This window comes from Bactrocera neohumeralis, chromosome 4, assembly GCF_024586455.1.
Source record: "Bactrocera neohumeralis isolate Rockhampton chromosome 4, APGP_CSIRO_Bneo_wtdbg2-racon-allhic-juicebox.fasta_v2, whole genome shotgun sequence".
NCBI lineage: Eukaryota > Metazoa > Arthropoda > Insecta > Diptera > Tephritidae > Bactrocera > Bactrocera neohumeralis.
This window is the reverse complement of record NC_065921.1, coordinates 26,050,714-26,076,260: the sequence shown is the minus strand read 5'-3', so window position 1 is coordinate 26,076,260 and position 25,547 is coordinate 26,050,714. Positions and strand designations below refer to the sequence as shown.

The window sequence follows — 25,547 nt, the reverse complement described above, 5'->3', positions numbered from 1 at the left end:
TCCGCAGAACCTTTCTCTCGAAAACTCATAACGCCGACTCATCAGATGTTGTCATATAGCAGGACGGGAATGATGAATGACTTGCAGAATTTGGTCTTTGTTCGTCGAGAGAAGACTTTACTTCTCAATTGCCTTCTCAGTCCGAAGTAGCACCTGTTGGCAAGAGTTATTCTGCGTTGGATTTCGAGGCTGACGTTTTTTTTTTTTGGTATTAATACTGGTTCCAAGATAGACGAAATTACCTACGACTTCGAATTTGTGACTGTCAACAGGTAGCCAAGTCGCGAATGCGAAGATTCGTTGTTTGGTGACAGGAAAGATTTCGTCTTGCCCTCGATCACTACCAGACACACTGGCTTCATTTTTTGTCCAGCCTGGAGAGAGGAGTACTAACGGCACCGTTGTTATGGCCAATGATGTCGATGCCACGTTTTACATTCTTGTAGAAGATTGTACCTTCTCTATTTAGCTCTGCAGCTCGTATTATTTTCTCCAGGAGTAGATTGAAGAAGTCACATGAAAGGGAGTCGCCTTGTCTGAAACCATGTTTGGTACAGAACGGTTCTGAGAGGTCCTTCTCGATCCTTACGGTATTGCTCAACATCAGTTAACACAACCGTATTAGTTTTGCGGAGACACCAAATTCAGACATAGTGCCATAAAGGCAGCTTCTTTTCTTGCTGTCAAAAGCAGCTTTAAAATCGACGAGGAGATGGTATGTGTCGATTCTCTTTCCATACATCTTTTTCAACGCTTGGCGCATGATGAATATCTGGTCGGTTGTTGATTTTTCAGGGCTGAAGCCACACTGATATGGTCCAATCAGTTTAATGACGGTGGGATTTAATCTTTCACACAATACGCTCGATAGAACCTTATATGCGATGTTGAAGAGACTTATCCCACGGTAGTTGGCGCAAATTGTGGGGTCTACCTTTTTGTGAATTGGGCAGAGCACACATAAGTTCCAATCGTCGGACATGATTTCGTCTGACCGTATGCTATAAATAAGCTGATGCATGCTCCTTATCAGTTGTTATACTTAAACTGATAATTTCTAATCGAATTTCTTCATGGTCGGGCAATGGAACGCCTGCTCCATCGTCATCGATTGGAGAAACCGGTTCACCATCTCTTGCTGTTATGCTTTCACTGCCATTCAGTACGCTGGAGTAGTGTTATTTCCGTAGTTTCTCGACACTGCCCCAGAAAAATTAAACATCAAAGATTGGTAGATGCTCAAGCGTAATAAGCCCGAGTTTTTGTCTCGATATGTGACAATGGATGAAACAAGACTCTATCGTTTTACTCCATAGTACAATCGACAGTCTTCCGAGTGAACTGCACACCATGAACCCGCTCCAAAACGTGGAAAAACACAACAGTCGGCAGGGAAAGTTAAGGGATCTGTATTTTGAGATATGTATGAAATAATTTTTATTAACTACCTTGAAAAAAGAATTTAGTTCAATCAACAAAAGAAATATGTAAATCTTCGTCGAATGAAGAGGTGATCGCCAAAACTGAGGCCGATTGTAATCGAAAAGTTGAAGGGTCGCTATAGTTAATGTACTACTCTTGAGGGGATGAATAATAGACAAAAACAAACTTTGGAAAACTATGAGTGGCCGAGAACTTTGTAATTGACCAGTTATTTAGTTAAATTAAGGAGTCATACTCACACCTTAAAATTGCGCGTTAGTTGGCTCAAACTGTACAGTTCTTTCTATAAGATTGGTTGTACAAGTAATTTTACTCCTACATCCATAATCTAGAACAGTTTCAACATGTTTTGCTATAAAGATACCAACATATTCGACCCATAATACTCAAATAGTATTCCATGTTGACATTTTGGCGGGTCGGAAGGAGTTCGGAGTGCACCACACGTCGATAATCAAAGAAAACTGCCAATATAACCTCGATTTTTGACCTGCTTTCATGTGTTTTTCGGCTTCTGCTCACTTTTGTCTCAATATTCGGCCGCTTGATTGTCAGTTTCCGGGTCGTACGCATAGAACGAAGACTTATTGCCAGTTTCACGGTATCCTGGTAGTAGGAAAGCATTGTTTCACAGGCATTAACGCGAATGTACATACAATATTTTTTTCGTGCAAAAAAATTAATTTAAAATTATCAAACTATCTTCATATCATTAATTTTGATTCTCTATGTTTAATTTTAATTTAATTTAATTTTACTTGCAATTAAATTGTTAGTTTATTTATTATTATGATTCTTAGATTCATTTATTTATGTATTTCTTATTTGTTGTGTTTTTTTGTTTTTCTACACACGTCTTATCCACCCCAATTCGCCGCCGCACAGCTGATTGCGACTTCAGCACAAACAAATGCATTTTCGTATTTTACTTCACCTCCTCTTTCACAACATTCGCAAACTCTTATACGCGCTCTGCACCAACGACCTCCACAAACAATGCAAATGCCCCCCACCACCCAACGCTTACTATAAAACCTAACGTTTCATTACCATTTCGTGCCTACTTAAATAAAACTCAGACGAATTGGTCTCTCCCACACAACTTTGTTGCTCTTCTCCGTTCCATTTCAACGCGTACCGCTCAATACTAGCAAACACCACACCGGAAGACGCTCTCTGCCGCCACGCAAATGCATGCGCTCTCAGTGCACCGCAGCTGGTTTGCCTTTGCCACTGGAGTCGTAGCAAGTAACTGGCGTAGCATTTGGCCAGCAGCAGCAGCAGCGAATTCAGTATTCGTCGTCTGTTCGTTTAGTTTGGATGTTGTGTGAAATAACTTCGCTTCTCGTCGCTCGGTTTTATGATTTCTTTCAATTTTTCTAACACTCCAAAGTAATTTTTGATATGTTTTCTCCAACTATAATTTAAACGATATTCAAGTGCGTGCGCGTGTGTCTTACATATTTTCTCGCTACGAACCTCGCAACTTTCGGTGTATTTAATTTGAATGGAAATAATCATTAGAAATACTACTAGAAACGAGGAAAATTGTGTCGCAACAAATGTGCGTGAGCAATAGTTAATCCCTAGTGTGCGTTGCAGGGGCAAATATTGACAGCTGTCACCTGTCGCGAAATCGTGGCAGTTGTCGGTGCCGCAGCTGCCAGCTAGCAGTGCAGTCGTAGTACTCACCGCGTCCAGCATTTCTGCAATTGTTGCATATTTTGCCGGCAAACGCGCAACATTCTCAACATTAACGACCGGTCAGACCCCCTAGACGTGCATACACATACAAACATAAGTGTAGCGCATACAATAAATAATAAACGTCAGCTGGTCGCTGCGCTGCCGCTGCACTTTGTACGTAGTGCCGTGTTACCCTCCCCCTTTTTGTGCTGCATTTTGTAACAAGTAAGTGTCGGTGTGTTCGTTTTGTGTCGGCAATTCGTTGTGCTTCATTTTGCGTTGCAGTTGTTGAATTTATTATTACACAGCAAAAAAGTAAACTCAAGAGGCAATAAAAAAGTAAAAAAAAGTCGCAAAGGCAAAATCGAAAAAACTACTTACAACGCGTACGCGAATAAATTCATTATAATTCATCAAAATCAAGTGAACAACAACGAAGAAAAGTTAATTATCGTGCATATTCGCCCTTTTGGATTGCTGTGCTTGTTGTTGGCGAGACCCGGGAGTCACAAGCCAAAGGCCGGCCAGCTCAAGTAATGAGCCGCCATTGTATGCGTTTATCGCAAATGAAGTGTGTGTAAAATGGAAATTATTTATTTGTGGGCAAATGTGCTTATTAAATGCTGAATTGTTGCAGAAATTTACGCTAAATTGTGAAAGTGTTGAATTGTGAGCGATAAGCGAAGATTTATTGCAAAGAAATTGTTCTGCAAGTTACTGCATGCACATACATGAATATACAAATATTGTTGTACGCGATAAATGCAAATAGGCTTAATAAGTGATTATAAAATACAGAAATTCTTGTGCTAATTATAGTAATACAAGTGAATTTTAAGAAATTTAAACGAAGGCAAACAAGTTTAGAAGAAAATTTGTTAAAAATCACATTTCAACTCACAGCGTCGTAATTTTTGAGGTAAATATATGCAAATATAAGTTTTAATATATTTTTAATTATCTTTCGGTGATAAGATAATGCTCCAAATAAAAAAAATACATTTAAATTCAAATAAGTTTTGTGCTATTTGGAGCACTAGCACCTAAAAGTTGGGCAAATGTGAATAAATGATTGATTGGTGATAATAAAAAATTATAAAATAGTCATAGAATTTCGTAGAAGATGGTAGGAGAGTAAATCCATGATGAATTACGAATTTTCACACTGGTTTTTGGTTGGTAAAAAGTGATTATTTCAAAAAATTATAAAAAAGCTATAAAATTATTAAAGAAAATTTACAAAAATTATGCAAATATGAACAAATATGCTATGAAACAGTTTCTTATAAAAATTGTGCGATTTCGTTATGTTTTCTACGATATTATTTTTTTTTGATTATTAGGTGCAAATTTGTATTCACAAAAGCTAAATAGTTTTACTTTGACAACATAAAAAATCGAAATTTTAATAAGATGACTATGAAATTATTTATATAAAACTGGAGCTCTGAATAATCGAATTTGATCTTTAGATTTTTTTTTTAGTTTTTTACGCTCGCAACATCTTGCTATAGAATATTATAAATTTGTTCACTTAAATGTTGTTTGTGGTACCTAAAACAAATCAAGATCAAGGTCAAAGTGTTGTATCCACATATAACTATTGAAATATCGTGGCTAATCTTTGACTATAAGGTCTTTGGCACTTAAGGCAAGTTTTCATTGCATAAGGGCGACTTGGTTCATAGGCGTGCCAACAAAATGACATTAAGCGAAAATATGTAAAGAGCTATAACTAAGCTCAAAATTAAGATACGAAACCGTTATTTGCTACAAATGTATCCCAGTGACAAGTGACGGTAAATTGGCGTATAATAGATAATGAGCATATCCCACAAACCACTATAGCTATTTCAACCAAACTTGCTGAAAAAAAGTTATTCGAACACTTTTAAATTGCTTAAGGAGTTAAATGGGTTTCCCCGGGTAAAAAACAGTATTTTTTCAACAATTTTTTTCTCATATAAAAAATTTAATATTTTATTATAATTTTTTATTGTTAACAAGGAAATTCTGAAATTTTTAGCAGAAAGTATTTTTAACTCGGCCATTGCGACACCATTTTCGGTGACCCCTCGGAAAAATGTGTGCCCGCGTTGGCAGTATAACTCCTTTCAGGATCATCTAAAGTGAAAAAAGTACGCGTTTTAGTTAAAACCTTAACTTAGAACTTGGGCAAAAGATAAAACTGAAAATTGGAATTTCCGTGAAAATTTCGCGACACTTTTTTTTTCAAATAATTGTAGTCGAAAAAAATACCTTTCCCGAACAAACAAAACTGATAAGATACCAAACTGGATTGTAAACTATTCGATTTTCTCTGTTAATGCATGTTGAATTCTTAAGTAACATTTTTTTAGTAGTTTTAGCGAAGTTTTGCAAAACCTAGCCTAGTTAGCCCATCCCCACTTGTTGTTAGTTCAATTTTTTAGAATGATTTTTATAGTATAATGTAGCTACACTTTAAAAATTCTGTTTTAGTAACGATAATGCTACATTTTCATAGAGGCTTTAGTCTTCTAACTTTTTAATAACACTTTTATCGATTTCTGCAAATAAACAAGGGTTGCCTGTTTTCACCTGATAAATCAGAAAAATAAAATATTGCATATATTGCCAAAAATAAAAAATAAGTACCAACATAGAAAAAAAGGAATTGTCTTAGAGACTTCACCATTTTTTTGATACCAGCCTTGTTGGATTCGCCCTCCTCAGCGCATTATATTTGAGCTTAAAAAAGGAATAACTGAATGAATATACCTCACTATTCACTATTATTTTATTTTGTGAGTCCATTTGAAAAAATATTTATAAATTTCTGTTTGTTTATTATAACAAATATAATTTAATTCACAATGCTGCATTTTTTTAAGGCATCGACAAGCATAATATACCATAAGTTTTTTTGCGGCCTCTAACTGTAAATTAGGCACTTAATAAACAGTACGAGTACTTAATATTCAAATAAATTTCCTGTTTCGAATAAATTTTAATTATTTCTGTTTAGAATCTTTTTAATTAAATTTACTTAATTTTATACTTTAGTATGATTCACTTAATGACGCAGTGTAAATTCTCGCGTTGTTTTTAACGGATTAACTTTTTTTACTGCTTTCACTAATATTTTAATATATTATGTACAACATAAAGCCCTTCACACTACTTGACATTGAATTTGCAAATAAAATTGCAACTACTGATACCTGTTGACCATCAGCTAGCGCCAGTGGCTCATTAAGCTAGCGCCTGCACTATAATTAGCCAATTTTAGAAAATCATCAAGCAATGTGAAATTTAATTAACGTTAGAGGTCAGTCACACACTGTTATTGTAGCCAATTATCTGCAACTGCATATGACTAACTACCTATTTTATTGTTGTTGCGGCGTCTGGGCAACTTAAGCAGACTATTTGTTGTGAGTGTGCGAAACTGATACGTTAATTTTTATTTTAAAATTCTCAAAATATGGAAAATAAAGTCGTTGCAGCTTTATTCGATCTGCCTGCATATGAAAATTGGCAAATCGGACAAACAACTGGCAAAAAGCACATTAACTGGCATAAACCAATAATAAATAAAGAGTAAGCAGTTATATGATTATCGCAAGTTATCATCAAACTCTCTTTAACTGTAACTCTTTCACAATAAATTATTGTTGTTTAAATATTTGCACGTTTACTATAAAACTTGTTCTTTTCATAAAATTTTCAATGAAGTGTTGCAGTCACAAGCATTTTAAATATATTTTTTTAATTTTTTCACTGATTTTTCCAAACTTCGTTTGCTATTTCAACATATTTCGTTGAACGATATTTTCATATAGACATCAAGTAGATATAGTATGTACATATGTATGTAGATACTTGTACATATGTTCACAAATTTGTGTGAAACTATTTTTGTTTCGCCCTTGTAGTTCCCACAAGTGTCCCAAAGCCAGCTGCCTTCACTCTTCAAAAAATATTCTAAGCGCAACATCTGTTTCCTCTTATGGTGCGGGTGCTGGTATTTTACGTTTTCATTGCTTCAGGTACCGCCCTCAAATATACAAACAGCACATGACACCTTCGCGCCCTTATTCATTAAACCTGTCAGGTATTGGCTCCCATATTTAATGCAATTAAGTCGACCTTCATAATTTGTGGTTTTTTTTTGTTGACTTGAGGAAGTTAGAATTTTGGGATTTTTTAGTATTTTTCAAAAGGTCGAAAATATTTATATTTACATACTTACATGTGTGTAAAATATTTGTGTCTAGCGTTTTCAGAACTTGAGTAGTTTGGAAATACTTGCTGCATCAACAAACTGCTGAACCTTGTTGTGAAAGAGAACCTTTTCATTATGCTAAGTTAAATAAGAGTTTAAAGGTCATGTTGTTATCCAAACCAACATCAAACTCTTTTAAATAAGATTTTTGTATCCAAAAATGTTTTGAAAGATTATCGAAAAGTTATCTTAACCATCTACTTTCTTTCCTCCTAAAAAGCAAGGTTCTAAACCGAACCACGTGCATTTTATGTGATGGTTAGTCATATATAACAACAAATATATATGTTCATACATACATACATATAATATATACTTAAATATATATGTATATGTAGAGATATGCTTTTACTTTTATGATTGCTTGCCATAATTGTGATGCGTTTTGTATCTTGTTTACATATGTTTAAAGTACATTGACATTATTCACGTATACAGGGTATCCAAATAGGGATTATTGAGTTTGTCACAAAGTATGGCATAATCGCAATTTTTTGAACTCAGCTGGCATTTTATTGTACTTCTTCATAAATCGTTTTCTTCTTTATTCGCGTAGACACCGTTTTGGTGCCAATTGGAGATTTCATGTGTAACCGATACCTTTCCACCTGGTCTTTCCAACGAAATGGACGTCTTTCTCTTTTTCTGCTTCCCACGGCGGGTACTGTGTCGAATACTTTCTGAGCCGAAGTGTTTTCATCCATTCGGACGACATCACCTAGCCAGCGTAGCCGCTGCCTTTTAATACGCTGAGCTATGTCAATGTCATCGTATATCTCATACAGCTCATCATTCCATCGAATGCGGTATTCACCGTGACCAAAGCGCAAAGGACCATAAATCTTCTGCAGTACCTTTCTCTGGAAAACTCGTAACGTCGACTAATCAGATATTGTCATTTTTCATGCCTCTGTACCATTTAGCAATACGGGAATAATGAGTGACTTATAGGGTTTGGTCTTTGTTCGTTGAGAGGGGACTTTACTTCTCAATTGCCTACTCAATCCGAAGTAGCAGCTGTTGGCAAGAGTTATTCTGCTTTGGATTTCAAGGCTGACATTGTTGTTGCTGTTAATACTGGTTCCAAGACAGACGAAATTATATACGACTTCGAAGTTATGACTGTCGACAGTGTCGTGGCAGCCAAGTCGTTAGTGCGACGACTTTTAGTATGTTGACAGGAGATATTTCGTCTTGCCCTCGTTCACTGCTTCGCTTCCTTATCAATTTTGGAGAAAGCAGAACTAACGGCGAGGTTATTGAGGCTAATGATAACAATATCATCGTCGTACGCGAGCAGCTGTACACCCTGTCGCTCGAGTTATTTTCTCCAGTAGTAGATTGAAGAAGTTACACTATGGGGAGTCGCCTTGGCTGAATGGCTCGGAGAGGTCCTTCCCGATAATGACGGAGCTTTTGGTGTTGCTCAATGTCAGTTTACACAGCCGTAATAATTTTGCGGCGATACCACATTCAGACATCGCGGCATAAAGACAGTTCCTTTACGTGCTGCCAAAAGCAGCTTTGAAATCGACGAAGAGCTGAGGCGTGTCAATTTTCTTCTCACAGGGCTTTTCTAAGACTTGGCGCATGGTGAATATCTGGCCAGTTGTGGATTTTCCAGGCCTAAAGCCACACTGATAAGGTCCAATCAGTTTGTTGACGGTGGGCTTTAATCTTTTACTCAATACGCTCGCTAGAACCTTTTATGAGATGTTGATGAGATTTATCACACGGTAATTGGCGCAGATAGTGGGATCTCCCTTTTTGTGGATTGGACAGAACACACTTAAAATTCAATCGTTGGGCATGCGTTCGTTCGACCATATTCTACAAAGAATATTTTGATGAAAAATCTTAAGCTTACCTTCAAGAAAAAATTAGCCATAAATCTGATATCTAGAAACTATCGAAATAATTTCTATTTGCTCATATATTTTATCCCAAAAAACTCAATTTGTTGTAATATATCACTTATTCTTTCATAAGTAACACCAATAATACCCATTGACACACCCTTTACTGCTTGTAAGTTGTCACAGAGGTCTATTATTTATATCTGTACACACGCATATTTAACTTTTCGCCTTGCCGCCTGCCCACCAACTCATTCATGCATTCATTTTTATTTTCAATAATTGCTTGTTACAACAAAAACATGCGTCTGAACAATGCTTGTTATGAAAATAAAACTTATAATTTCCTTTTTTCCCACTCTCGGTAACCGAAGTGGGCCCTCGTGGACTTCGGAGTGCGAGAAAGTGTGTGAATAAACTCGCCTGTATTAATATATGTGTTTGCATGTGTGTGTGGACTTGAGAAGTAAATTGTATGGTGATTGTGAACTTGTCAATTGCCTTAATGATCGCTTCATTCACAACAACACAAACACACATAATTTACAACACATTTGTTGCTGCAATTTTAATTGCTTTCTTGATTTTTGTTGTTCTGTTTTATTTGCCTGATCATCATCATCATCTTCAGCGTCATACTTTTCATTGTCACTGTACGCAGTGTTATAGTTAATAATTTCATATTTTGTGGCTATCAACGGCACTTGAAACGTCACAGCGGTTGATTCACGCAAACATGCATGTTTACATTGAAGGAGAGACAGTAAGCCAGACAATTTTTTTGCCGCCGATTAAGTGTGGTTCAAGTAGATATTGTTGACTGCTGATAGAGTTCATATTGAAATAATAGTTTTATAGATAAGTGTTAACAAGTAAATAGGTATGTGTCTATGTAGATATGTATCTAGGAAACGTATGTTGCAATCCCTTAAGCCCTCAGCCCCACACCAGCGTGCTTACGAACCTAGCTGCGCTCACATTCATTCATTTAGCGCAGTTGTTCTGAGTTGAGAGCACTTTAGTTGAATTACGAAATCGATAAGTGTTCGATAACAGTTATGTATTTGTTTGTGTTTTTGTAATTTTCACTACAATTTTGCAATCCACAGGCACTCAGCTACTCGACTGCTTATCAATTTACTAAAAAAATTGCTTTTGGCTCACCTATATACCGTTAATTACATTGTTTTAAACAAAGTTTGGTCTTAGGTTGGTCCTTAAAAGTCAAATTAAAGATTTTTTAAGCATAATTTCTTTTCAAAGGTTTTTTTCTATGCAGATGGTGCGTTTGTATTGCAAAAATTTGCACCCCACTTGGAAAATAAAGTTTTTGAGCTGTTTATTAAGTAATATGAACTTGTGGAACACCTTTTAAGAATCAATAAACGTCACCAATATAAAAAAAATTTCCATCAAAAGCTTTATTCTGTGGAAATGTCACGTTTGTAATGCCAAAATTTGCTCCTAACTTAAAAAATAAAATTTTTTAAGCTGTTTATTAAAAATATGAACTTGTGGAACACCCTATAAGACTCGCCAAACGTCACCAAAATTAAAATACAAAAGCATATCTTGTAATACAATGCTGTAATGATTCACACAAAGCAATAATAATGAAATTTTTTCGGGTACTTATGAACCCCCCTAGTATTTCAACCAATCTACCAAAAATCCGTCACTTCCTGATATTCTAAACGCCTGCCTAACCACCTAATGGCATATACTTGCTAATTTTGTTGACGTTTCCTTTGTTTCAATTTATTTGTCTTTGTTTTTGTAGCTCGTTTTTGCTGCTTTGATTGATGGCAAATGCCAGTCGTTATTTAATTAATTTAACTAATGTGCTTGCATTACACATAAATTACTTTGGTAATTCTTTGGAAATTAATTATTTGTGATAAGCGTTGAGGCGCCCTTTGCTTTTTGCTTTTGTTTTTTTGTTTTCTATGGAATTTTCATTGAATCACATTGACAATGAATAACCACGCCTGGTGTGTGGCTAATGGTGGTTGGGGTTTCTGCATTGCATTGTGAAAATGTTTGATAAATAAAGATAAGAAAAAAGTAGTTGCAAGTAGAGACTTTGAGCTTTTTGTAGAGAGAAATAATTCATTCCTAATTTGGGAAACAATATTTTGAGATTTAGAACATGGAAAAAATTATAATCGCTTATTTTATTAAAATCAAGAAATTTTTTGTCTTTATTTCACAATTTTACTCTATTTATTGTGAAATATTTCAATCAGTACCTTGTCATGCCTTCTTTAGTCATAGCCATTCTTGTTGACATTGACGATATGAGCTTATGCAGTAATCCGAGCTCCATATCATCATATCTTCAAAAAGGCAGAATACAGTCCTTTTGGTTCTTCGACTTCTGTGCGGCTACCTGGTCATTTATAATCATCCATAGGTTTTCGTTGGGTTTTAAATCGGGGCAAGGTAGAAGATCAAAATTAGATTAGGTTAGATGGATGGACCCGCGGCATGGCTGAGCACTGAGATAGCGCAGCATCGTTCTGAAAGGTGGCCTCGTTTTGGTGTTGATACCGTTATTCGATGTTGGCTTCCAGCATTTTTGAATAGGCCTCACAGTTGACTCCTCCCTTCAATTAATCCCATTCATGAACTCCACTATAAACATATAAAAACAGCCCCAGATCAGCCTGCTGACTGCCTGGCGTACTGTGATTTTTAGGATTATCCGCTGAACCTTTCTCCCTGGCGGATATCATCCGAGAAAATTGGCTCTGCCAATGTTAAACCGACCAATTTTCATGCGCTTTTGCTCGTGTATATGGCGGTTTTTTCATTCGTTGCTCAAAAAAGTGTTTTTGCAAGACGTCGGCCGTTTTTTGTTGTCTTTTCAAGCCTCCGGCGAACTGTTGATGCATTCGCTATCACTCTTGTCTCATTCATAAGGTCTTTTTTAATGTCTGTTCATCTTCTTTCTTGACGTAGACACACTGTTTTGATCTTTTTATTCGGGGTGTTGTTTACGTGGCGGGTCCCAAACCTAGCATACAACCCTATGGAGGGATGTTTCGCCTTCTCACTTTAGCTCGCCTTCAAATGGATGGTTTAAACGGGTTTTCGGCTACCCAGAGGATACTTGGTCTACGATTGGAAGTTGTGAGCTGTTAATATCATAAATGTATGCCTAGATAAGTATCTAAAACCAAAAATAATTAACGTGTCCTCACCAACTATGTTACCCCTCAGTGCGGTGTCATTTAACTATTTTTAACGTTTTGCGAGCCTAGGCCAAGTAGAGTTCTATTGAAGAGCAGTCTTACTTTTACCCAAATATACATTTATTTATAGCCGAGTCATATGCATACATACATATCTAAATATGTAAATGTTAGTACATTTGCGTGAAATTTACGATAATGCTGCGCCCTAGCTTTTGCCTTACATGTACTGGGTAGAATGAGTGACACGGAAAGAACGACAGAGTAGGACAGTAAGTCAATGAGCCGCTGGCAAAATTTTTCTGCTGCTTAATGTGCTGTGTGCTCGTTTTTTAGCTCATTTGCCAAAAATGTTTATCATAGCCGAGCGTAATGTATCGTACAAGGGTTTTATGGCTTTGTTGAACAACGGTTGTTTGAAAGGACATAAAGAAATAGAGATAATGTGGACCCATGTGTATTTAAATGGTGTCTTTTGTGTTTCTGGACACTTAGATCGATTATAATTAAGATAAAGTTGGAATGTATTTGTTAAGTTGATAATGAAAAGCAGCCCACTAGGTTTTCAACCGTTTCTAAATTTCGTAGATCGTTAAGAATATCGTCCAGATTGTTACATTTGAGTCAAAATCGATATATAGTACATATCTGTTTAAAATCTCATACAGGATCTCTCAACAGGATTATACCAGTTTATACTAGTTGCTTGTTCGTTTCGCTACTTCTCCTGATTTTACGAGTGAAAGAAGAATTTTTTATTTATATAGCTATGTATAAATGCAGTTGATTATGTTAAGAGCAAACATCTGCTTTGAGCTTTGGGAAACAATATTTCTGCTTAAGAGAAATTTAAGGAGTTAAAAGTAAAGGAATAAAGACATAATTTTTGGGAAAAGATTATATGTATCTCAAACATGTTTTAAATATCAGAAGGTTTTATTACATGTGTATATATCGGTTGCTATTCTACCTCTTTTAGATTATACCACCTAAATTATACCAGTTTATACCAATTTTTTGTTCGACTTGCCAGCCCTCAAACTTTAATGAAGAAAAGAAATATATGTATAAATGAAGCTGCTTACTCTTAGCAACCTGTGCCATTGGGTTCATTAAGAGATTATACCAGTTTGTGTTATTTATACCAGTTTAAGAAGTGTAAATCGCTTTCTGAGTTTTATATCAGTGTTAAGGATTTACACAACTTTCTGTGTGATTTATACCAGTTTGATTTAGTTACCATTCCGTAAATTTTGGCGAATCGAAGACATCTTCTATTTATTACTTAAGCATATAAGATCATCTGAGCAAGATATAAGACACAACAAGCCTTATGGTTATAACGGTATTTTCGACGCTATTGCATTTGGTTTAATTGGAAATGTTGAGCAAGCCATTTTATTTGGTATAATTTGAGATCTTAAGCATTATGTTTATAACTGGGCATCAATCTGTGCCTTTCGGTTTATATAGTGATTATACCAGTTTTTGAGGTTTCTATCAGTTTGTGTGATTGTGTCATTTTAAGAATAAAATACCACCTTCTACAATTTATGCTAGTTTATTTGGTATAATTTGAAATCTTAAACATACTGTTTATAACTGGGCATCAAACTATGCCTTTTGGTTTACATAGTGATTATACCAGTTTCTCTTATTTATACCGTTTTGTGTGATTTATATCAGTTTATGAAAGTTATATCACATTCTGTTATTTATACCAGTTTATGAGACTTATACCAGTTCGATTTAGTTGCGACTTCTTAAACTTTGGCGAATCGAAAAACTCGTCTATATGTACATATGTTACATAAGCATATAAGATCATATGAATGTATGGTCGGTTCCAAGTGAACTTGACCCTTCCTTACTCATTTTGCTTTTTTTTCTTTTTAACATAAATTCTTACTCTTATTTGGTCGTCAACGTAAAAATACCGGAGTGGCACAGTACCTAAAGGGCGCAAAAGGAAATATTTAAGCGTACACATACGCACATATCCATATACATATGTATGTACATATGTTTACATGTAAATGTGTGAGCGCTTTATAAATTTGCTGATATGCATAATTATATATATCTGCCACTAACAACAACAACAATAAAAGCTGCGTAAAATTATGACAATGTGGCACACAATGTTAACAGCAACAACAAACAAATAACAAACTACAAAATAACAAAAAGACACCGAGATAAATCCAAATTCATACGCGGATATAGTATGTTTGTATGCATATGTGTGTGTGTGTCGGTTGCAGCAACAAAACCGCCGACGTTCGCTATTTATGCTTCTGCCTCACAACGCTTGCAATTTATGAGCTTTTCGCGTATTTGCGTATGATATGTGTGCGTGAATGATAATGATAATCGCAAAATAGCTGGCGCAACAACAGCAACAACAACTACTACTGCTGCTACTAACAACAGCAACGCAGACAACATGCATGCCACACAGTTCAGCGGCTTATGTATATGTATGTGTGTATGTATGTATGTACATGAATTTCTAGATGTATGTACATATGTGTAAGTATGTTGGCAATACGCTCCCGGTGCCGATCTGCAGCTGGCATGCGGCTTTGGCAGCACAATGCTTTCGCGTATTATTTATGCGACTGTGGCACGAGAGTTGTTCTGCTGCATATTTTACCGATTTGAATGTGTTGTTTTTGTTGTTGCTTTTGCTTTTTCGTTGCTTTCTGCTTTGCCCAAATGCGATTTTTGCTTTTGTTCGACGGCAACATTGACGAAATGCTGTCGACCGACTGACTGCTAGCGACAATAGCCGCCGGCAACATTGTTGCACACACATTTACAACAACAAACGCGTATAAATTATAAATAAATTGTACACTTGGGGGCTTAGCTACTCTCACATATGTACATATGTATGTACATGAACATATTAACAAACGCACAGCGCCCTAAGCGGCTTCCGATCTTATGCCATGCCACGCCAAGTCATACTGTGCTGGGCTATGTTATGCCACCGTTTGTTGTTGTTGTAAGTGTGCTGAGTGTGATAAGCCTCAAATGTGAACAAATATGGCAGTAATATCACAATCATACGAGCGTGCGTCTGCAACTCCAGCGAAATTGGGGCAAACTCGCGCACACACACACACCCATATTCACATAGATAAGCAATTGTATGCCTATGTAGTATGATGCCTACCACAAAATTGTACGATTGTGAGTAGGTAGTTGTGTTTTTGTTGTTCTTGTTTCGCCTTTTGCTGCTACTTTGTTTGATGACACTTCTCGCCTCGCTATCTGTTTTTGGCGTTTTATTGCGTTGCCACAAGCACACATGCCATCTGCGCATACACAGTTGTGTGTATGTGTATCTATGCCTATCACAGCGAGATTTCTCAGCTCTAGCTTTGATAAGATTCTGACACGAATCAGAGTTTGTGGGTCTTCTTTCAAGCTCCGCTATAGCTTTGATTCTGTATAGCAGCACCAAAGGCATATTCATTTGTAAAGAGACCCAGTAGGAAAATTATTGGTCGGTACATGCGTTCGTCAATTTTTAACAACATTTTAATAAAAGTAAAATTAGTGAAGCTTCCAGTTGGATTTTTACATTGTTGAAGTTACTAAAACCAAAAAAAAATATATACAAATGGTTGCCACATGTGTTTTTATAATAATAAAAAAAGGTAAAAATTGTTAATGAATTTTTTGAAGATTTTTAAATTTCTTCATTTAGACCACAAAAAAATAATAAAATGGTTGCCACATTTTTTGGTAATAATAAAAAAAAAATAAAAAAAAATTCATGAAATTTTTTATTTAGACAATAAAACAAAATTCATGAAATTTTTTTAGACTTTTTACTATCGGGATTACTAAAAGTAAAAAAAACAAAAAAAAGTTGTCACTTGTTTTTTTTTGATAATAATAATTTTCTATAAATTAGCTGAAAATTTTTAGGCTGTAGAAAATAGTTTTTAGGTGTTGCCACCTAATAAACCTGCTTATATACTTAAGTAATAACCAATAAACTTATTATTTTCTGATAATAAAACAAAAACAAGAAAAAATCAATGAAATTTTTAATTTAGATTTTTTCATTATCAAGATGACAAAAACCAAAAAATTTATACAAATGGTTGCCATATGTTTTTTTATAATAATAAAAATGGCAAAAAATAATTAATGAAATTTTTTGTTTATTTTCTATAAATTAGCTGAAAATTTTTAGGCTGAAAAAAAATAGTTTTTAGGTGTTGCCACCTTATAAACTTGCTTACTTGTATATAAATAAGTAATAACCAATAAATTTACAAAACGGTACGCTATGAATTTTCAAACTTTTCATAATTTTTATGTTGTAAAATAAAAATATGTAGCGTTGCCACCTGCTTTTATAATTAAATAAAATCAAGAGAATTGCAAAACAGTATGTTTATGAAATTTATTATTTTTTCAGAGTTAATGAAGATATAGAATGAAAATTATATTTTTGAGCGTTGCCACCTGTTGCATGATTAAGTAACAAGGAGACGATTTCACATTTATTGTTGTTATAAAAAGTCAACATACATATTAATTTTAAGCTTTTAAAAGCCTTGTTATGAAACTTTAATAACGTGGTTGCCACCGTTTTTAAATTTCTAAATCAATAGTAAAGGAAAAAAATTAAAATTTCATACCTAAATAGCTGGCAAAAATATCCCAAAACAGTGTGGTTAAAGGATTTATTATAATTTTTAAAGTAATTGAAGTTATAGAATAAAAATAACATTTTTGCGGGTTGCCACCTGTTACATACTTAAGTCAAAAGCAATTAAATTGCCATTTGCTGTTGTCAAAAAATTTCAATAAAGTAATTTTATGCTTTAAAGGTCTTGTTATGAAACCTTAAGAACGTAGTTGCCACCTTTTTTAATTTTAATTTTGTAGAAATAATAAAAAGTGCTTTTAAAGCGTTAGAAAATAAAGTTATTTTTGAAGTTATAGAAAGAAAATAATATTTTTGAGGGTTGCCACCTGTTACATAATTAAGTAACACAAAAACAATTTGCAATTTATTGTTGTTAGAAAATTTCAATATAGTACTTTCATGCTTATATACATATACATATGTATATAAAACTTAGAAACGTGGTTGCCACCATAATTAAATTTCTAAACGAATAAACGAAATCAAAAACGAAAAAATTCAAAATTTGGTTATATCGCTATAATAAGAAATGCTTTTAGGGCTTTAGTGAAATATTTCGGAATAGTGTTGCCATTTGCCTGATTTGAAAAACAAACATTAGGAATTATTCAAAAATTGAGTTATTGAAACTTTCGGCGATTTTCACTACAGGGACCGAAGTTAGCTTTGTAACTCTCATTCAATATTTACTAAGTTAACTCAATTAAAGTAAATATGTATGTATAGCTCTATGTGTGTATATTTAGATGTACGAGTAATGCATATTCACTCCTCAGTAATCTAACAATGTGAGCCGAGTAAATAGTAAGTACCGCAATACTTTTGCTATTCTTGGCTACTTCTTTCTGTGTAGCGCTTAGATTATCTAAGCGAAAGAGGCGTTGAGTAATATTTGTAGTTACATGCTTGCAACATACCAACAAACATGAAGCGGGGTATGCGTTTCAGAATGTACTTACTCCCATTTTCAGTACAACGAGCATTAAGTGTTATCTTGCGTGCCGATTTCACATGTTTCCGAGTGTTGCAATGCTGATACGAAGAGTAACAGCATTTCTATTTGTGTGTGTGTGTGTGTGTGTGAAAATATGAATGAGATTTCCTGTTAATTTTGATGAGTTTTGCTGTTTAACCCTTAGGTGATTATGAAAATTCTAACATGAAAGCATGAAGAGTAGACAAGAACTAATTATTGAATTTTTTTTTTTGGAACAACAGTTGGTGCGAGTGATTTTTTTCATGGGTACTTACGTCAGTGGTGCACGCCCTTTAATTATTGTAGTAAGACGGTCCGCAATCAGCATCGAAGCGGAGTAAATATTAAGAAACTAATAATTCCGGAAGTTTTTGTATTCTTCGGCGGTTTAGAAAGGTAGTTATGCTCAAACACTTAATTTCATTCGATGATGCTCTTTCTAGTTGCAATATATTTTGAAATTTTCTTTTCGGAGTATTGTTAAAAGTTAAGCTAAGGAATTTGGAAAAATATTTGAATGGCAGATGTGGTCACTTTGTCTCTGAACCTCGAACGACGGCATACACTGACATTTCATGCCAAACTTTCTTCACAGCGAGCATTCTTTTGAGGTTTGAGAACAGGAAATAGTCGCTGGGGACCAGATCTGGAGAATACGGTGTATGCGGGCGCAATTCGAAGTCCAATTCATGGATTTTTGCCATAGTTTCCACTGAATTTTGACACGATGCATTGTCTTGGTGAAACTTCACTTTCTTTTTCTTCAAATACATCCCTTTTTTGGCTTTTGTCCTTCAAACGGTCCAGTAACGTCATGTAATATTCGCTGTTGATAGTGCTTCTTTTTCAAGGTAGTCAATGAGAATTATTCCATTGCATCTCAAAATACAGGCGCCATGAACTTGCCAGTCGAGTGATGCGACAACGCTTTAGAGCAGGTCCAATATGTGCAGTCCAATCAGAGTACTGACGATTGGATTTCAGAGGCTGTCGATTGGTCTTCGGAGGGAATTGATGGATCGATGTTGCATCCATTGTTACATATCGACTCAATAACTCGGGTTTATAACGCTTGAACATCTATAAACTTTGTTCCGAATCATCACTCGTCGTTTTTTGGTCACTAGTGAGCTCGCACTGCACTCACTTTTCACAGAGCTTTCTCGTACCAAAATATTCGTGACTGATATGATGTACCCAGTTGACATCTTTAGAGTGCCTGCTATCCCGAGCAACTTCACTTTATGGTCATCCAAAATTATTTTGTGGCCTTTTTTGATACTTTCGTCGGTAGCAACATTTTTTGGGCGTCCACTGCGTTCACCATCTGCGGTGCTCATTTCACCACGTCTAAATTTAGCATACCAATCCTTGTTGGTTAATTTGCTGGGACAGTGTCCGTAAGCTCGTCATCAAACCAAGTCTTTGTTTTAACTGCATTTGGTTATACCAATTTTTCTTATTTATACCAGTTGTTTTTTCGACGTTTTCTCGCTTCAATAACAGTAATACAACTTTTTATATACAGGTATAATGACAATTATTTATGATGAGAGTCAAATCCAGCTTATACTGGGCGTAGCCATAAGTAACGTTGGTTTCAAAATCGTTTTATTTGTTATAATTTGAAATCTTAAGCATACTGTTTGCAAGGGGGCATTCACTTCTGTCATTTGGTTAATATAGAAATTATACCAGTTTTTGTTATTTATACCAGTTCATGTAATTTATACAAATTACTGTAATTTTTTCAGTTGTTGTGATTTCATTAGCATCTGTGAAATCAGTTTCTTTGGTTTATACCATTTTCTGAGATTTATACCAGTTTCTAAAATTTATACCAGTTTGATTTTTCTCCCCTCCTTAAACTTTCGTAGATCGAAGATATGTTCTATATATTACATAAGCATTTACTAAGCACATTTGGTCAAGATATAAGGCAAAATAGGCGCATGATTACAACGGTCATTTCAAAACTATTTTATTTTAACCTAAACGAACTTGACCCTTTCTTACTTATTTGTTTTTTTCTTTTCAACATAAATTCATACAGTTATTTGGTCGTCAACGTCAGACCAAAAATCATGTGGATTTAATTCTACTAGTACCTATATGTCAGATCGGAGACTTTTTAATTAACCTTAATCTTATGACCAAAATTGTCAACAACGGACTACCGAATATGTGGAACCAAGTTCCTACAGCGAACATGTTTTCGAAAATATCGGTCAATCCGTGAGATATGTTATTGAAATTCGGAGAATTTTATCGTTTATAAGTGCACACGTCCTTTTCTCCCCAAGGAGCTATATACAATTTAATAAAATTCAACACAGATTATTTTCCAAGGCAACGGTCGATTAAAATCAAATACTTGAATAGAAACTTTATTATTTTTGAAGGACGATGAATGCACCGCAACCTTAAAACAAAGACTCACCTAGCCCCAGCATATTGATAAAGTCCAATATACTGCGGGGTGCTAGCGAAGCGATTTGAACTCTATTTGGAAACATGGATCCAAATGCCTTCAACCTGCGTCTGCAGATGTTCTAGAGTTCCAACTTCCCTGTCGCAGAACCGATAATTTACGGAAGAAGCTCGGCCCATGTTGTATAAGTGCTTCTTCAGCTTCTAGTGGCCAGTGTAGAATGCGATAAGTAGTTTAAATTTATCCCTAGAGCGGTTGATGACATATGTATTTAAATCTGCTAAGGTTGTAACCCCCATTAGCAACTTGGCATGGTGCATGGCCTGGAGTTGTTGGCAATACCTCTCGCATCTCCTTTATGGGGTTACTAAGTATTCCTCTGATAAAAACAGCCTTTTTCAACACTTTTTTTCACATATAAAAAATTAAATGTTTATTAGAATTTTTTATTGTTGCAAACATGCACTATCAACAAAGAAATTCTGAAATTTTTGAAAAAAAAAAAATATTTTAAACTCGGCCATTGTGACGCCATTTCCGGTGACCCCTCGGAAGAAAGATGCATCCGCGTTGGCTGGATAACTCTTTACAGGATCATCTAAAATCAAAAAAAATTGTGTTTTAGTTAAAACCTTAACTTACAACTTAAACGAAGGAAAAAAACTTAAAATTGAATTTTTGGCAGACATTTTTACAAAAAAATGAAAATTTCGCAAAATTTTTTTTTTGTAAATAGTTGTAATCGAAAAAAATTTACTTCGTCCAAGCCTTTAAGACTTGTATCTCAAAGACTTTTGTAAAATTTCATGAAGATCAGTAGAGTAGTTCTCGAGAAATCTTGCCAACTGACTTCAAAAACATAGTTTCGAGAAAAACTTTTAAGACGGCGCAGTTGGCCCACGATCTCAAGGCTGTAACTCCGAAACTATTACTCGGATCAACTTGAAAATTTAGGACAATATTTTAGAGGTGTTGTAGAATATAATAAGGCAATAAAAAAAATCGATTTTTTTAAACTCGTGAAGCCATGTAACCCCTTATGGTAACCAACCGTGATGGAGGGTTCAGGGGTTCAAAAATATTATTTTTTTTGTTTTTTTAATTATTATTTTAATTCTTTTTTTAATTATTATTTTTTTTTTAATTTTTGGTTTTTTTTTAAATTTTTTTTAATTTTTTTTTTTTTTTTTTTTTTTTTTTTTTTTTTTTTTTTTTTTTTTTTTTTTTTTTGTTTGTAATTTTTTGTGAGTTGATTTTGATTTTGCAATTTCCTGCAGTAATTTTTTGACATTAATGCTTTGGCAATATTTCGACAACATCTAACAACTGCGGCACACTACAAAAGAACTTTTCGCAAGTTCAGCTCACTTTGCCGAAATTAATTTACGCGTGTCTTCATAGTTGTTGTTTTTGTTTTTGTTATCTTTATTTTTAGTAACTCGCGCTTTTCGCGCAAATTACGTAGTCAAAGTTTAGGTAAATAAAAAAACAGGTTTTCTAACACAAACTTAGAATATTATGCGCAGCTAGTTGCTAGCAGCTAGTAAGATACTTTTTTATTAGACTCGAAGGTGTGGTAATATGTATGTATGTATGTATGTATGTATGTATGTATATACTTGTATGTACTGTACATATACATAGTTATATGCTCAAAGTTTATATTTGTTGTGTAGTAAATTATCAGCAACAACTTTGGCTTGAAAACATGTTCGTTGTTCTTTTTCTTGCTTTTTTTTGTTGTTATTGTGTGCTCTTATGTCACGCAAGTCTGCTTTGTTGCGCGTAGTTTCATTTGAAATTTTATTGTAATATATACAGTTTCTTAAAAAATATGGTCTTATAAATGCTTGCACTAAGGGGTACGTCGGTGTGTACAGTATACATGCATATTAATGTGTATATATGTAAATTTAAACGCTTTTATACACTTGTCAAACTCACTACTTTGTCACCACAGCAATTTGTTAGGTTTTTCTTTGTTGTTTTTGTTTTTCGAAGTTTTTTTGTTTTGTTTTTTCTTGCTGACTTCTGTCACACTCATTTCCGCGTCTTTTGTTTTCATTTCAAACGCACCGCGACAAGCGTATTTGTTTACACATTAAACAACAATTTGACGCTAACACACTTTGGTTTTATCATACGCTGGAGTTTAGTGATATGTGTGTTATGTACATATGTATGTATGTATCATATGTATATGTATGTCACAATAGTCAATATCATGTACTTCTCCAGGCCTCAATCAGTCTTAGTTTAACGACTTGTTAATAAGCCTGCAGCGCATTTTAAGTTTTTAATTAAAATGTTGGACTGCTTTTTTGACTGTTTCTGTCAATTTTAATTCATTTTTCTTTATTTAATCATATTTTGTTTATTTTTTATTTTTTGAATTTATTTATTTTCCAAACGACTGCGAAAACCTTGAATGGGTATTTAATCATAACCGAGTTGAAAGGTTGATTGGAGGCGATGCCTAGGCCAAGTGTGGGTTTAACATACATATACATATACTCCTCTACTAAGTGACATTACATTAGGCTGGCTCAAAAAAATACGAAATATTCAAGGAATCTAAGAAAAAATTACATAAAAAACACCTATGTACAAAATGTACATACATTAGGGTGACCAAAAATACAATATTTTCACGGCATCTAAAAAAAAATTTAAAAAAATACCTTTTTAACATATGTGCATACATTAGGGTGGTCCAAAAAAAATACTTATGTAACATATGTGCATACATTAGGGTGACCAAAAATAGAATATTTTCATGGCATCTAAGAAAAAATTAAAGGAAATGCTTATTTAACATACATATGTATGTGCATACATTAGGGTGGTTCAAAAAAATTCGAGATTTTCACGACATCTAAGAAAAATAAAAAAGATACTTATTTAACATATGTGCATACATTAGGGTGGTTCAAAAATTTTCACGACATCTAAGAAAAATAAAAAAAATTCTTATTTAACATATGTGCATACATTAAGGTGATCCAAAAAAAATGGGATTTTCACGACATCTAATAAAAAATGAGAAAAAAATACTTATGTTACATATGTATGTGTTTACATTAGGGTGACCAAAAATACATTATTTTCACGGCATCTAATAAAAAATTAATTTTTTTTTGCCCACCCTAATATATGCACATATCTGCATGTCACTGCTGAAGCGTCCAGTTCAATTGTGCTCGCATTGTTATTAGATCTTTGCTGTTACATTTTCGCTTGTGAGACATTGTCAGCAAGTTTAATGATTTCGAAAATGCTCTAATGATCAATCATAATTCAGTTTAAGTGCATAATACCCGTTAATGAGTAATGATAGTACGCACTTTTATTATTGTTACTACTCACATATACATAAACATATGTATATACATACATACATATGCACATACATACATACATAAATGTATATAATACAAAAATAAATATATATATAAATATACTTATAATAATTAACGCGTTGTACCTTGAAATTAGTGGTAATTGTTTGGCGTTTTTCTGCTAACAACTCTTAAGTAGGAAGTTGACAGTCGCATTTGTATCTATTGCTGTATAAGGCACAGCTTAATTGTAAATGAAACAATTTTCAACAGTATATTGCACTCAACGCAAATCAATCAAATCATATCGAAGCTATAGTACCCTTCACAAATACATAAAACAAAGCTTCCAAACAAGAACTGGATTGTTTACTTTGTATAGCAGCTATATACTATAGTGGTCCGATATTAACAATTTTTGCAGATTTTGTACTGTTAGCTAAATTAATAATCCGTGTCTATTTTCATAAAGATAACTCATCAAATGACAAAGTTTTCCTTACAAACATTTCACTCCGATCGTTCAGTTTTTATGGCAGCTGTATGCTATACTAGTGGTCCGAGCTGCATAATTTCTACGGAGATTGCACGGATTTCTTAGACATCAACACATGACAAACTTCGTAAAGATACCTTTTCAAATGAAAAAGTTTTCCCATACAAGGCCTTTATTTTGATCGGCCAGTTTGTATGACAGCTTTCTGATGTAGTGGTCCAATATAAAAAAATTCTAGGGAGATTACAGCGTGTTCTTAGAAATTAATACACGCCAATTTTCGAAAAGATATCTCGTCAAATAAACAAGTTTTCCATACCAGAACGTAATTTTGATCCTTTAGTTTGTATGACAGCTATATGCTATAATGTTCCGGTATCAGCGGTTCCGACAAATCAGCAGCTTCTTAGGAAGAAAAGTATGTCTGCAAAATTTCAGATAGATATCTGAAAAACTGAGTGACAGACATGACAGACATGGCAAAATTTACTAAACTCGTCACGTTGATCATTTATATATATTTGATAGGGTCTCCGACGATTCCTTCTGGGTTTTCAAACTTCGTGGTAAACTTAAACAGGGTATATTGAGGGTATAAAAAATAAGTTTAAAGTCTAAAAACACTCTAAAGGTTATTCTTCCTGAATAAAACCAAAAAAAAAGGTAACTTGTCTCCACTTTTCTCAGTCAAAATATGTGGATTTTAACCACATTGGTTCGGCTTCCTATAAAACCTATTTGAGTTATGTAAAATTATATAAAACATATCAATTTGATTAGCTTAATATTTTGATATCGTCTTTGGACTTATCGAATTACAGTACATTGGACAGTTCGAAGATTCCACATCCGAACTTCTGTATAAATACTTCAGACCACTGTTCCTCAGCCATTTCTCTACATTGAATAAAATCCTTGCAATTATTCATAATACGGAAGCTTTGCAGGATCGTACTGTTTTCTAAGTTTAGTTTAGTCTGCTCTCTTATCAATATCAATATTATTTGAAAGCAACAACATGGTTTATTTCTCGACTGAATTTATTACAATTGAGTAAAGAGATACCTCAAAAGAGGGGTATATAGTGTGAAGAGTGGAAAATATATAAAAAAAATTCTTTAGCATATTAAACAATAGCATTCAGAAGCTTTCACACTAGCTCCCATGAAAGCTTAAACTCTCAAA

General features: G+C 34.3%; 1 protein-coding gene across 2 annotated transcripts in view; it reads left to right on the top strand.

The window, feature by feature from the left end:
* Positions 1–2,739: 2,739 nt before the first annotated feature.
* LOC126756473 (uncharacterized) overlaps positions 2,740–25,547 on the top strand; it is a 179,635-nt gene continuing 156,827 nt past the window's right edge. For both annotated transcript variants that reach the window (XM_050469544.1, XM_050469543.1), the window contains exon 1: positions 2,740–4,048. The gene's annotated coding sequence lies outside the window, so the exon portion shown is untranslated. The remainder of the gene's footprint in view (positions 4,049–25,547) is intronic.